Here is a 14,098-nt window from a genome sequence, read left to right on the forward strand (position 1 = left end):
AGAGAGTGGGGGATACGGTTTAGGGTTTCCCCTGGAGTGGGGATATGGAGGAGGGGAGTGGGGCGTCGGCTGGGCCGTGCGGGTGGGCTGCCTGACTGGGCCGGCCAGTTGGCCTAGGCCCAAAGGTAGTGGGGTGGTTTTTACTATATTAGCCTTTCCCTTTTATTTTTGTTTTATTTCTTTTCTTGTTTTATTTTAGTTACATTTTATTTTAGTTTCCTTAAAATACCAAGTTAGCACCTAAATTAGTATCATCAAAATAGGCCACTGCCAAACCTAGTTTGGACCTAAATTAAATTAGTTTAATATTTTTATACTTTCAAAGGCAATTAAATTATTATTTAGCCACTGTTTTTAATTAGTTTAGGGCATTTAAACACCTTGTAAAAGGTTGGTTCCACCACCAAAACTAGTTAGGGATTATTTGCCACATGATGAACATTTTAGTTTTATTATTTGAAAACTTTTATTGTTTGCTTGATTTTGAATTTGAATTCGAATCGGTTTCGAACTAACGCGAGATTAGCAACAGTAACCGAGGTGACGTGGCATCATTAACGCGGGATTACTGTAGCCTAATTATCCGGGCGTCACGGTCGAATCAATAAATTTGGGTTGAATACTCTACCCTCGAAAACTGTTGCGATCCCCTATACTTGTGGGTTATCAAGACCATTTTCTGGCGCCGTTGCCGGGGAGCATAGCTCTATTCTTTGAGTCACTTGGGATTTATATCTGCTTATCATTATGAAGAACTTGAAAGATCAAAGAACCAAGATTTTTCCCTCAACTACGAGGGGAGGTAAGGAACTGCCATCTAGCTCTACACTTGATTCACCTTCTGTTTTGAGTAAGCTTGCGACACCTAAACCTGCTTCTGCTATTAATTCTGATATGTCGCATGATATTGATGATGCCACTTCTGCTTTGCATGATACTTATGATGAAACTACTTCTGTGCTTGATACTACTGTGCCACTTGGTGAATTTCTTGATGAACAACTTGCTAGGGCTAGAGAGAATGAAATTATTGAAACTGATAATATTGATGAAAGTGATGATGACGATTCTCCCCTAGATACGAATTGCCTATTGTGCCTGAGGGTTATGTTATGTATGAAGAAACTGCTCGAGACTTTCTTGCCTGCAATGACAGAAGTGATCTTAAGAAATTATTAGCCAAGCTTAAAGAAAAGTCTTTGAATGCTATAATGAAATATGACCCTGCTTATGCTACTTCACCTATATTTATTACTGATAAGGATTATGATTTCTCAGTTGATCCTGATATAATTACTTTGGTTGAATCTGATCCTTTCTATGGCTATGAATCTGAAACTGTTGTGGCACATCTTACTAAATTAAATGATATAGCTACCATGTTCACTAATGATGAGAAAACTCGCTACTATTATATCCTTCAATTATTTCTGTTCTCATTAAAGGGTGATGCTAAGATATGGTTTAATTCTCTTGATCCTGGTTGTCTGTGTTGTCCCCATGATATGATTTACTACTTCTCTGCTAAATATTTCCCCGCTCATAAGAAACAAGCTGCTTTAAGGGAAATATATAATTTTGTGCAAATTGAAGAAGAGAGTCTCCCACAAGCTTGGGGGAGGCTTCTCCAATTACTTAATGCTTTGCCTGATCATCCTGTCAAGAAAAATGAAATACTTGATATCTTTTATAATGGATTAACCGATGCTTCTAGAGACCACATGGATAGTTGTGTTGGTTGTGTTTTCAGGGAAAGAACAGTTGATCAAGCTGAAATTCTATTGAATAATATGTTGACCAATGAAAATAATTGGACACTTCCTGAACCAACTCCTAAGCCAACTCCGAAGAAAAGGGGTATTCCATTTCTCAGTTGTGAAGATATGCAAGAGGCAAAGAAATCTATGAAAGAAAAAGGTATAAAAGCTGAAGATGTTAAGAATTTACCTCCTGTTGAAGAAATACATGGTCTTAATTCACCACCTATTGAAGAAACACACGGTCTCGATAACCTGACACAGGTAGTAAAGGTAAACTCTCTCTATAGATATGATAAAGCTGAAATCCCTCCTGCTAAGTTTTCTAGCCAATGTTTGGATGAATTTGATAACTTTATGGTTAAGCAAGAAGATTTTAATGCTTATGTTGGTAGAAAATTGAAACATAATGCTTATATGATTGAACACTTGAGTGATTATATGGCTAGTGTTAAAGGTGAACTTAAACTTATTAGTAAACATGCTTCTATGGTTACCACTCAAGTGGAACAAGTGCTTAAAGCTCAGAATGATTTGCTCAGTGAATTAAATAATAAGAAGAATGATAATGCTGTTAGAGTTATGTCTAGAGGTGGTAAAATGACTCAGGAACCTTTGTATCCCGAGGGCCATCCTAAGAGAATTGGGAAGGATTCTCAGAGAAATAACGTTGATGCACCTAGTCCTTCTAAGAGGAAGAAAAAGAAAAATGATAGGACTTTGCATGCTTCTAGTGAACCTGTTGTAGACACACCTGAGAATCCTAATGATATTTCTATCTCTGATGCTGAAACACAATCTGGAAATGAACATGAACCTAGTGATAATGTTAATGATGATGTTCATGTTGATGCTCAACCTAGCAATAATAATGATGTAGAGATTGAACCTGCTATTAATCTTGATAACCCATAATCAAAGAATCAACGTTATGATAAGAGAGACTTTGTTGCTAGAAAGCATGGTAAAGAAAGAGAACCATGGGTTCAGAAACCCATGCCTTTTACTCCTAAACCATCCAAGAAAAAGGATGATGAGGATTTTGAGCGCTTTGCTAAAATGATTAGACCTATCTTTTTGCGTATACGTTTGACTGATATGCTTAAAATGAACCCTTATGCTAAATATATGAAGGAAATTGTTACTAATAAAAGAAAGATACCGGAAGCTGAAATTCCCACCATGCTTGCTAATTATACTTTTAAAGGTGGAATACCAAAGAAACTAGGAGATCGAGGAGTACCAACTATACCATGCCCCATTAAAAGAAACTATGTTAAAACTGCTTTATGTGATCTTGGAGCCGGCATTAGTGTTACGCCTCTCTCTTTATATCGCATACTTGATTTGAATAAGTTGACACCTACTGAAATATCTTTGCAAATGGCTGATAAATCAACTGCTATACCTGTCGGTATTTGTGAGGATGTGCATGTTGTGGTTGCAAACATTACTATTTTAACAGACTTTGTTATTCTTGATATTCCCTAGGACGATAGTATGTCTATTATTCTTAGAAGACCCTTTTTGAATACTGCAGGAGATGTTATTGACTGCACCAAAGGCAATGTCACTTTTCATGTTAATGGTAATGAGCATACGGTACACTTTCCGAGGAAACAACCTCAAGTCCACAGTATCAATTCTATTGGAAAAATTTCAACAATTACTATTGGAGGTTTTGAATTTCCTCTTCCTGCTGTCAAGTCAAAATATGATATTCTTATTATTGGGGATGTGCATATCCCCGTTGAGGTAACCTAGTGTTATTCGAAAATTCTCCTGTTTCATGTTATTCGAAATGAGTTTGTTAACAAGACCTGATCAACCTTGTTAGTGGATTCCTTTTGATGAGCATGAGATGGATGAATTTAGAAAACACAACTCTCCGTACCCTCTTTTTACTTTCCGTTATTTATATTAAATAAAGAAAAAATAGTATTTTTCTGTTTGTTTTCTGAATTATCCATGCAATGAAAATACCCCGAAAATAAAAGTTCTCCAAATGCCCTGAAATTTAAATATGATTTTTTTTCTAGAATATTTTAGAATATCTGGCACTGAAAACACGACAGGGGGAGCAGCCACGTGCCCACGTGGGTGGAGGGCGCGCCCACCCCCCCGGGCGCGCCCCTTGCCTTGTGGGCCCATGGTGGCTCCCCTCCACTTATTCCAGCCACCACACACTCCTTCCTCCCAAAAAATCACTAACCAGCTCAAGCACGAGTTCTAGCTCATCTTGCTGCCATTTTCGATCTCCTAGCTCAAAGCTCCATTCACAAAACTGCTTTGGGGGATTGTTCTTTGGTATGTGACTCCTCCAATGGTCCAATTAGTTTTTGTTCTAGTGCTTTATTCATTGCAATTTTTTGCTGCTTAGGTGACCCTATTCTTGAGCTTGCATGTCAAATTTATATGGTTAAAAGTAGTTTTAATGCATGATATTGCCTCTAGGCACTTGTAGGAGTAGTTGCTATCAATTTTGTTGAGTTTGGTTCACTTTTTATTTTGAGTTGCTAAATTTTTTAGAAAATTTCAGAAAAAGCTGAGGAGATTTTTGAGGGGCTCATCGAGCCGATGCTCGAAGGATAAACAAAGTGAAGAGAACAAGAAGCCCAAGTATAATCTCCCTCGTACTGCGGAGGTTCGGCCATGTGAATGGCCTTGTGATGATTTCTTGAGAGTAGACAGAATTTATGATGATTTTTATGAGTTGGCTGAGAATGCAGGCCTCACCGACTTCCTCCACGACCAACGCGAACATTATCTCTTACTTACTAATATTTTTGTGCAAAATTTTCATTTCCATGCTAGGAGGTCACCACCTTCGATGGATTTCTATTTATATGATGAGTATAAGGAGGTGTCCCTTTTCGATTTTTGCCGGGTCTGTGAGATACCCTTTACAGGCAGCATAGAAGAACCACATCGCAATGATGTGGAAGGGTTTATTGATATGATTGTTGTAGGGGAAACTAGGAAGGTTTCCGATGCAAGAATTACTAGCATACATTTTCCTGTTCTACGTTACTTTGCAATATTTGCTAGTAGATGCTTGATTGGTCGCGGAAACTGTGGCAACCTTAGTGCCCCTAATATTGTTATTTTGTGCCATGCCTTGTTCCGTGACACTATAAGAAATATGTCAACTTGTGACCTTCTCTTAGTGACCCCAGCTGAATTGGTCGTAAATCCACGACCATTTCGCTTGGAAGGGCTCAAACCCTGAAATTGCTTACACCAAATGGTCACAAAGTTGACAAGAGTGGCCAATAACCTTATTTCTACCTGATTACGACCAATATAAATGGTCATGAGGTTGTGAACGTGGATGCATTGGTACTTATTGCTATGACTAGGTGCCACCTCATCCGTTTTGCTTATGTGTCATGTCCACGTGTCAATTTTTGCCCTAGGTTGTGAAGCAACCTATATTTCTGTCATTCCCAAAATTCCCCAAAAAGTTGGGCATTCTTTACTATCCAAATCATTGCCTCATGAGAATATTCAACTCCATTTGCCTGGTAAATCTTCCTCGGCAAATTTCCAAAGTTTTTGTTCAACTCAAACTGTTGTGAAGGAAGTACTAGCTAGGCATATCGTAATGAGCTGAATTTTTGCCACATCTTCTATATTCCTAAATCGTTGCTCTCCACAGAATTTGAGCCCCATCTAACAATACATGTGAGTGTGGCTTTAGCATTCATATTTCTGTCCAGTGTGGTACGTTGCAAAGCAAGTGACACCTAGGCACCTCCATTTGAGCTGCAAATTTTCCAAGATAGTGTCCTTAGTAGATGATCATCCTCGGCCAAAAGTCAGGCCCATTGGCCATGTGCATTTTCCGTACCACTAATCAAACACTTGGGTGCTAATTCATGTTTGAGCTTGTTCGGTCTCCTCGTGAGATTCTTCTGTTGTTATTTTCTTCCAAGCATCTACCTGGGGAGTGTCAAACCTACTAGACATGCCTAGGCTTCCCAGAACGCATGGCAACGCCACGTCATGCGGTGACCACGCGGCGGGCATGCGAGACTACGCGCTTTGGAGTTGGGGCCCTGGGCCACCGTCCAAACCTCAACGTATCACCACCAAACCATGTATTTATGCTTAAATAGATACTTATGTACCTAGAAATGATTTTTGAAAAAAAATAAAGAGCAAACTATAAGGCAGCTGCAGTTCAAATTTGACCCGCGTCCTACTAAATCGGCGGAAATTTGTCTTTTTCACTAGATGTGGATAAAACATTTTTACACCCAACCATTTTGTCAATTATGCATTAAACATGGCCTAGTATTTTATAAAATTGATTTAGTCCGTTTTTGCAACAATTATTTGGTAGTTCCTTCACAAAAAAACCTCATTGCGGGCACTCGAAAAATAGAAAATGAATTTTCCGTGCAAAGAAAATGAGAACTCCCTTAGGCAACATTGTTTGGAATTCCAAGATGCACCCGTGTGCATAATATGAGGTCATTTGAACAAACTATGCCATGAATGTGGCCCTAAGATTGATTATTTGGCTTGAAAGGCGTGAATCTTCACGCATGATAGCTCATTTCTGAGAACACTTTTTAAAAATAATTACCGTATTACAAGTTTATTATTTTTCCTGGAAACTTGGTCACATATGATGACACAATGCATAGTTTTTTTCCAATTTTTTATTTTTTTTGAATTTTTTATGCCCGTTTCAAAATGCGGTCAAAACGGCGGGCTTGACCATTCCTAGCTGGTGGTTGAATCTTGGAAATTTTTGTGTTTCTCTGATTAAATAGATACTTATGTACCTATAAATTATTTTTGGAAAAAATAAATAGCAAACTATGAGGTAGCTGCAGTTCAAATTTGACCCGCTTCCTACTGAATTGGCGGAAATTTGTTTTTTTCACCAAAAGTGGACCAAGGCTTTTGACACCCAACCATTTGGTCAATTGTGCATTAAATATGGCCTAGTATTTTAGAAAATTGATTTGGTCCAATTTTGCAACAAATATATGGTAGGTCCTTCACAAAAAAAACTCATTTCAGACACTCAAAAAATGGAAAATGAAACTTTCGTGCACGGAAAATGGAAACTCCCTTAGGCAACATTGCTTGGAATTCCAAGATGCACCCTTGTGCATGATATGAGATTATTTGAACAAACTATGCCATGAAAGTGGCCATAAAATTGATCATTTGGCTTGAAAGCCATGAACATTGACGCGTGATAGCTCATTTCTGAGAACACTTTTTTAAAATAATTGCCACATTACAAGTTTATTATTTTCACTGGCAAGTTGGTCACATATAATGACACAATGCGAAGATTTTCCAATTTTTTGATTTTTTTGAATTTTTTATGCCTATTTCAAAATGAGGTCAAAACGGCGGGCTTGACCGTTCCTAGCTAGTGGTTGGATTTTGGAAAATTTTTGATGTTTCTCTGATTAAATAGATACTTATGTACCTATAAATTATTTTTGAAAAAATAAAGAGCAAACTATGAGGCAGTCGCAGTTCAAATTTGACCCGCTTCCTACTGAATCGGCAAAAATTTGCCTTTTCACCAGAAGTGGATCAAGGCTTTTGACACCCAACCATTTGGTCAATTGTGCATTAAATATGGCCTAGTATTTTAGAAAATTGTTTTGGTTCAATTTTGCAACAAATATATGGTAGGTCCTTCACAAAAAAAACTCATTTCGGGCACTCAAAAAATGGAAAATGAATTTTTCGTGCAAAGAAAATGAAAACTCCGTTAGGCAACATTGTTGGAATTCCAAGATGCACCCTTGTGCACAATACAAGACCACTTGAACAAACTATGTCATGAATGTGGTCATAAGATTGATCTTTTGGCTTGAAAATTTATTATTAAGACATTTACCATAGTCAAAGTTTATTATTTACCTTAGTCAAAGTTTATTATTTTTCCTCTAAACTAGGTCAGATATAATGCCACAATGCGAAAGTTACATTTTTTTTTCTCTTTTTTGAATTTGTTTCAAAATGCTGTCAAAACTGCGGGTATGACTACTGGTCTTCGGTCACCGGGAAGGTGAGGATGACGAGCTCCTCGCTCGCGACCACCTCGTCGATGCCCCGCTCTTCTACGTGCCGAGGTCCTTACTAGCGGCCTTGTCGGATAAAAATCCAAAGCTTTTTTATTCATTATAGCCGCTCCCGCACCCGAAGTCGAGACGTCGAATGATCCAAAAACCTAAACTACTAGGACCCTAAAATCTAAAGTTAAAATGATGCACACACGCGGAATCCGACGACCCTCCTCATCACCGACGACCAAGAAGTCACCGGCGGAGGGGAACCGCCGAAAGACGGCGCCAAAAGAGTCGGTTCTCTTAGACAAAGAGATCTGCATTTTATTTTTAGCCAATTATGACCTACTTGTATGGTCATGGACGTCACACACATATACTCTGTTTTGATTGATTCAGAAGCATGTCACGCGGATCATGGATGGAGCACCGTCCGATCCACCCGATCCAACGGCAGCGCTCCCCCCTCACCTTCTCACCTCACCTAGCCCAATAAGGATGCGTTTGGTTGCAAGGGCGGTCATGAATGGGTTGGGATCGTTCAGAAAATAGACATGTTTGGTTATAAAGCACATGAATGATTCGAGCCAAAAAAAGAGAATATGCCATGAAGATGCTGAACCGTTCCCCCAACCAAATCGGTCGAATCAAATAGCCACCCTTTGCATGCATGACTATGTGAGCATGACTGGTGGTCCCGTCCTAAATAATTAACTCACCACTTATATTCAGCCAAACACATGAATTGAATGTTTCAATCCCAAAAAAATTGAACGGTCCCAACCCATTCATACGACACCTTCAACCAAACGCATCCTAACCTGCAGGCCACAGCCCGCACTCCTCCCTCGTCCCCCGCACACCCTAGCGAACCCTAGCGCTCCCCGATCCCTCTCACCTCCCCTCCCCTTCGCCGCCACCCACCCCTCCCATCGCTCTCCAAGATCCAGCGTGCTCCCCGATCCATGATACATGATCGGACGGTGCGCTAGGCAAGATCCAGTGCGCGGCCTTCCTCTCCTCGATCCCCAATCCGGCTACAGAGATGGCTGCTCCCACGCCGACCTTCTTCCTCGCCCCTGATGCCGCTACTGTCTCCTCTCCGGTGAGTGCGGAGGAGCCACCGCCGTCGAGGCAGCCGCCGGCTGGAGCCCCGCCTCTTCTCCTCTCCGGTCGTCGTGGAGGTCCGCCGCGTCCAACCTCCTCGACGCCGCCCGGAACCCTAGGCGGCCCATCTGTTCCTCCCATGGCCATGGCCATGGCGAGCCTGCAAGATGTGCAGCAGCAGGTCAGACCCCTCACCTTCTTCTTCTACCTACCTCTAGTGTTCTTCCTCTCCACAACTACTGATGCAAACATGGTGGGGAAGATATTGATTTCCCAGCCCGCCTGACGGCCCGCTCTCCTCGCCCCCGCGCAGATCTTCGAGTACAACGGCTCCGCACCCTGCAGCCACCGGTCCGGGACGAGCGCAGCGCCGGTTCGGGTGTCCTGCGCCAACCAGAGCGCGCCCCAGGTGCTCGACAGAACGCCCGCTGCACCGCCTGGTCTCAACTTTCTTTCCCTTTGCCAAGCTGAGGGAGAGGGCTAGGGTGAGCTCCCCATCGTTTGCTCTGTTGAAATTGCTCCACTCCTCCATCTTCTTCTCGTGCTTGTCCATAGCAGAGACGGCTCAGATCTGATGTTTTTTGTGTCTTACTGATGGTTCAGGGCTCGGGTGGTGCAGTGGCTGTAAGAATACGCTCGGGAACGTCGAGTCAGGTCTACTAGGGCGGCATCCGCGGCTGTCGTCGTCGGCTACTTCATCTACAAAGGCTCCAAGCTCGCCACGACTCCACTGCCCTCCAGGTTACGTCTGAATGCTCGCTCCCTCCTCCCCTCAGATCCACTAGCGTGTTGGTTGGAATCAGTGGATATTCACATGATGTATACACGGAACTGCAGCTTCACATCTTTGTCCTGAATCATAATGAGTATCTTTTCTTGCCATTGATTTCTGCACGTATGGTTCAGCTGGCATGTCTAGATCTACATGTTCACCTGGCTTATGGTGCATCTCAATCATGGATGAAAAAAATGTCAAAATACTAGCTTATAGACACTATATTAATGTGGGTGGATACAATTTCAGAAGATGAAACTTCAATAAAATGAGAAGGCAAAATTATATTGATTGCTGTCTTCCATACTTTTCCTGAATCATAATGCTGAACTTTTCTTTTGATTTATGTGTCTTTATTTAAGTTAGCTCATCATGAGCTATAGGTTCAGCTGGTTTGTTTGTTGGATGTCAGGTCTTTCTCGTCATTTTTGACAACCTTTTGATTTGTATCTTGAGCCACATTTTCTACTTCTTGTCTTTTCAATGTGAGAATACCAGACACGAAATGATGCATATGCACTATGATACCTGGATCACTTTAAATTCAGGATTATCCATGGCTAATTCAGGATTGAAGCAGGGGAAACCACCCCTCCTCCATATTGCCTGTTGATTATTTGGGGATGTCTGTGGAGAGAGATGTTGATACTTCTATAGGCCTATCACTTTAAGTTTTATTACAACCAATTTTATGCCTAGAACAATCATGGTGTCTAGTTTCTGCTTTATGCCCCACGTTTTACTAGCTACAAGCTCAGCTTTGTGCTCTGTAGGAAATAAGTTCATCATTATTTAGGCGTGTTCTGATAATAGTGAAGAATAAAGGTGTCTTCTGATGTGGTGGTGCCAAACAAAACTTTTATGCTTATGCTGAGCTTACTTCTAATATTGTGAACATGACAATTTATAGGCTGTACTGAAGTTCCACTCCTTTTATTCTGTGTGCTGAGCTTACCTTTGTATGTCGGGATTTTTTCTTCATCTATTACCCTTCCTTTGGCTGTAGTTTATCTTCGTACAGAAACCAATCTTGGTGTTCTTCCTACTTGCATTTGATTATGTTTTTAAAATTCCCTAGCACAACTATATATGACAACGTGGGTATTTTTTTTTCTGTTTTCAGTGTCTATAGTGCATTTGCATGATCTTGAATTATGTGCTACAGAATATAATTAGCGGATTTAAACTGCTGTTTTCCTTCGCCTAATCAAATGCCCTTTGTTTTTGCAGTATGCATACCCAAGTCAAGCTTGCAGTCATGATGAAGGTGCTGATCTGGGTTTCCTATCTTCAGAAGTAAAATGTTTGCTTGCTACCTTCTTTAGGGTACTGCTTTCTAATCAATTCTTGAACACAGTAGTTATGTATACAAATCATGTGCTATTTATGCACTGAGCCATTTTCTTGTCTACTTAGCTGAATCATGTCTTTGTGTACTAAGCATCAGTTACTAGTATTTGGCCGCTATGTGCTAATTTAAACCTGATCAGTATGTATACTTCTTTGATGTTGCATAATATTGGTGTCAAAGGGGTTAATTTAAACTGGATATGATCTACTGGAACAATTTTTTTGCTGTTCAAACATTAAAATTCTGGTTCTTTGTTTCAAACATCGAAATGCTGTTTACTTTGTCCTTATATGCTTAAATGATAAAAATGTCGCATTTATAGGATTGTAAACCGGATGTGATTGGAGTATTACTTGTTGCTGATAGTTACTACTTGTATCCACTGATTTCTATGCCTCATTTTGCTTGTTTTACTTTTTTTATGCACACAGACTGCCTACAAGTTAATGTGCTTCTAGATTTGCCTTTATTTTGCTCCTAACCATATTTGTTTGATAACTTACAGATGCTGTACTTCATTCGTGTTTCATCGTGGGCTCCAGGACAAAGAAGTCGGGAGAATCATAGACTTCTAGCTCATTGGAGCTAGTTATAATTCGATAGCTAGTTATTTTTTCATTCTTTAGTTGTGTTACCTGATGCAGACTATTTTTGATTGTAAACCTGATGTGAACCATGTTTGATCGCAATGTGCCAGGTTTGGCTCTATTTGATTGTATTCATGATTTGAACCATGTTTCCATGATATTTAGTTATGCTCTGTTTGAAGCATTGTGTATTTATTGGTTATTTATTTATTGGATCATTGAAATCCGAGGAACCACTTACTAGAACCTGACAATTGGGACCCATCAGACTAGTGGACCCTTCTCTTGAAAAAATAGTAACATTTGAAACTCTTGCCAGAAAGGCAATGTCAAAGCAAAATAGTAGGCCCAATTGTTGGGCTTGGCCCATGTGGTTGACCTAAATTATCAGGAAAACAAAATAATAAATGGGCTGAATTATTGGGCTTGGCCAAATAATAAATGGCTGAATTAGTGGGCTTGGCCCATATAGACACCCAGTTGGACCAGGCTGATTCTTATCCATGTCAGGTTGCCATGCTGGATCCTACGTGGCCTGAGGAGGCTGCCAGTGACCAAAATTTTGGTCGTGGAACCAACAACCTTTTAGATATCACAAAGAAGGTCGTTAATTTCGGTTTACGACCGTCAGCTTTTGACCATCTGTTTTTGGTCGCAAATGAAAATCAATGACCTTTCAGTGACCAATAGTGAGGCTCACAAGTTGACATATTTCTTCTAGTGTGATGCCACATTTAGTATGGGCGCTATTGTTGCAAAGCGGTTAAATCTTAACCGTACAAAGGGCCCATCTTGGGAGGTATCTTGGCCTCACTGCACATTTTAACATACCTATTAGGCATTATGAGAAAGAAGAAAAGTTGTTGCCTCCTGTTTTTCTAGACTATAAGAGTATGGTAGCACATGATTTTATTGTTAAGAATAAGGAAAAGATGCTTAAGTACAAGCTGATATTTGATAAAAATCATCCTAAGACTATTACTTTGCCTGCTCCTTCCTTGTTTGACTTATCTGCAGGCAAGTACCTTGTTCCGCCAGAGGCCATTCACGCCTACCGAAACCCCACACCAGCTACAGAGCCAGAGCCGGAATCACAATTTGATCTGCACCGGCAGTCTGTTTATCAGTGGAGATCGCCAACCTGTGGCACCAGGAGGATCCTTCTCAGTACGACCCCAACTACAACTTCGGATATCCGCCAGGCCAGCCGTGGGAGTAGACCAACTTAGGCCAAAAGCCTAAACTTGGGGGAGTACGTACTTCTCACCGACATTACATTCCTGTTCACACACTCATGCTAGTTGTCGGTGCTCATACTTTTTCATTGTATCATCCATGATAGTTTATTTCCTTTTTATGCTTTCTTCTTGTGTGTTTGATAAACCTTAAGAAAAACCAAAAAAAAAATAGTTGTAGCTTTTAGTTAGTTTACTTTCCATGCCTGTAGCAGTAGTAATTAAAAAGGAAACCCCAAAAGATTTCTCGTTCTTCTTTTGCTTGTTGGGAGCTTTCCCGTGTAAATAGTTTTGTTTCGTTTCTTTGGGGGTCGAGAGGAGAAGACCATAATAAAAATGTTGAGTGGCTCTCATATGCATTATTGTTGATCTAACAAAGAGCCCATATTACCTTGTCTTCTCTCTTGAATTGAATGCTTGCAGATTCCAGCTTAGTCCAATGCACGTGCACTATTATTATTATCCACACCGTTCGGTCGTGCAAGTGAAAGGCAATAATGACGATATATGATGAACTTATTGAGATGAGAAAAGCTGTTATGAACTCGACCTCTCTTATTTTTGTAAATATGATTAGTTCATCATTCCTGATTCAGCCTATTATGAAAGAAACATATTTGCAATGACAATTAGAGATTGTAGTTGCTTATGCCATGCTTAATTAGGTAGGAGCTTATAATGGTTTACCTTGCGTGCCAACATGCTATTAAAATGGTTGTGATGTGGTATGATAGGGTGGTATCCTCTTTTGAACGATTCGAGTGGCTTGACTTGGCACATGTTCACGCATGTAGTTGAAACAAAATCAACATAGCCTCCACGATATTTATGTTCATGGTGCATTATATCCTTCTCATGCTTGCATTCGGTGTTGATTAATTTTAATGCATGTTCATGACTGTTGTCACTCTCTAGTTGGTCGCTTTCCAGTATTTTTCTAGCCTTCACTTGTACTAAGCGGGAATACTGCTTGTGCATCCAATTCCATAAACCCCAAAGTTATTCCATATGAGTCCACCATACCTGCCTATATACAGTATCTACCTGCCGTTCCAAGTAAATTTGTATGTGCCAAACTCTAAACCTTCAAATAAACATTCTGTTTTGTATGCTCGAATAGCTCATGTATCAACTAGAGTTGTTTGTATCTTCCATGCTAAGCGGGTTATTATTAAGAGGAGTGGACTCCGCTCCTCACTCACGAGAAAATGGCTGGTCATCGGGATACCCAGTCCCATGCTT

The 14,098-nt window shown here is 40.4% G+C and overlaps 1 long non-coding RNA gene across 2 annotated transcripts; it reads left to right on the forward strand.

Annotated features, from left to right (window-relative positions):
• The first annotated feature begins 8,629 nt into the window (after positions 1 to 8,629).
• On the forward strand, positions 8,630 to 11,802 carry LOC123067996 (uncharacterized). Of its 2 annotated transcripts, none has more exons than XR_006431559.1 (5): positions 8,630 to 9,089; positions 9,171 to 9,393; positions 9,512 to 9,649; positions 10,914 to 11,009; positions 11,540 to 11,802. It is a non-coding gene; the product is annotated as an uncharacterized lncRNA (long non-coding RNA). The 2 variants fall into 2 exon arrangements; XR_006431558.1 differs by having other exon boundaries at positions 8,636 to 9,089; positions 9,222 to 9,393.
• Positions 11,803 to 14,098: the final 2,296 nt, after the last annotated feature.

The sequence above is a fragment of the Triticum aestivum genome, chromosome 1A, assembly GCF_018294505.1.
Source record: "Triticum aestivum cultivar Chinese Spring chromosome 1A, IWGSC CS RefSeq v2.1, whole genome shotgun sequence".
NCBI classification, from domain to species: Eukaryota; Viridiplantae; Streptophyta; class Magnoliopsida; order Poales; family Poaceae; genus Triticum; species Triticum aestivum.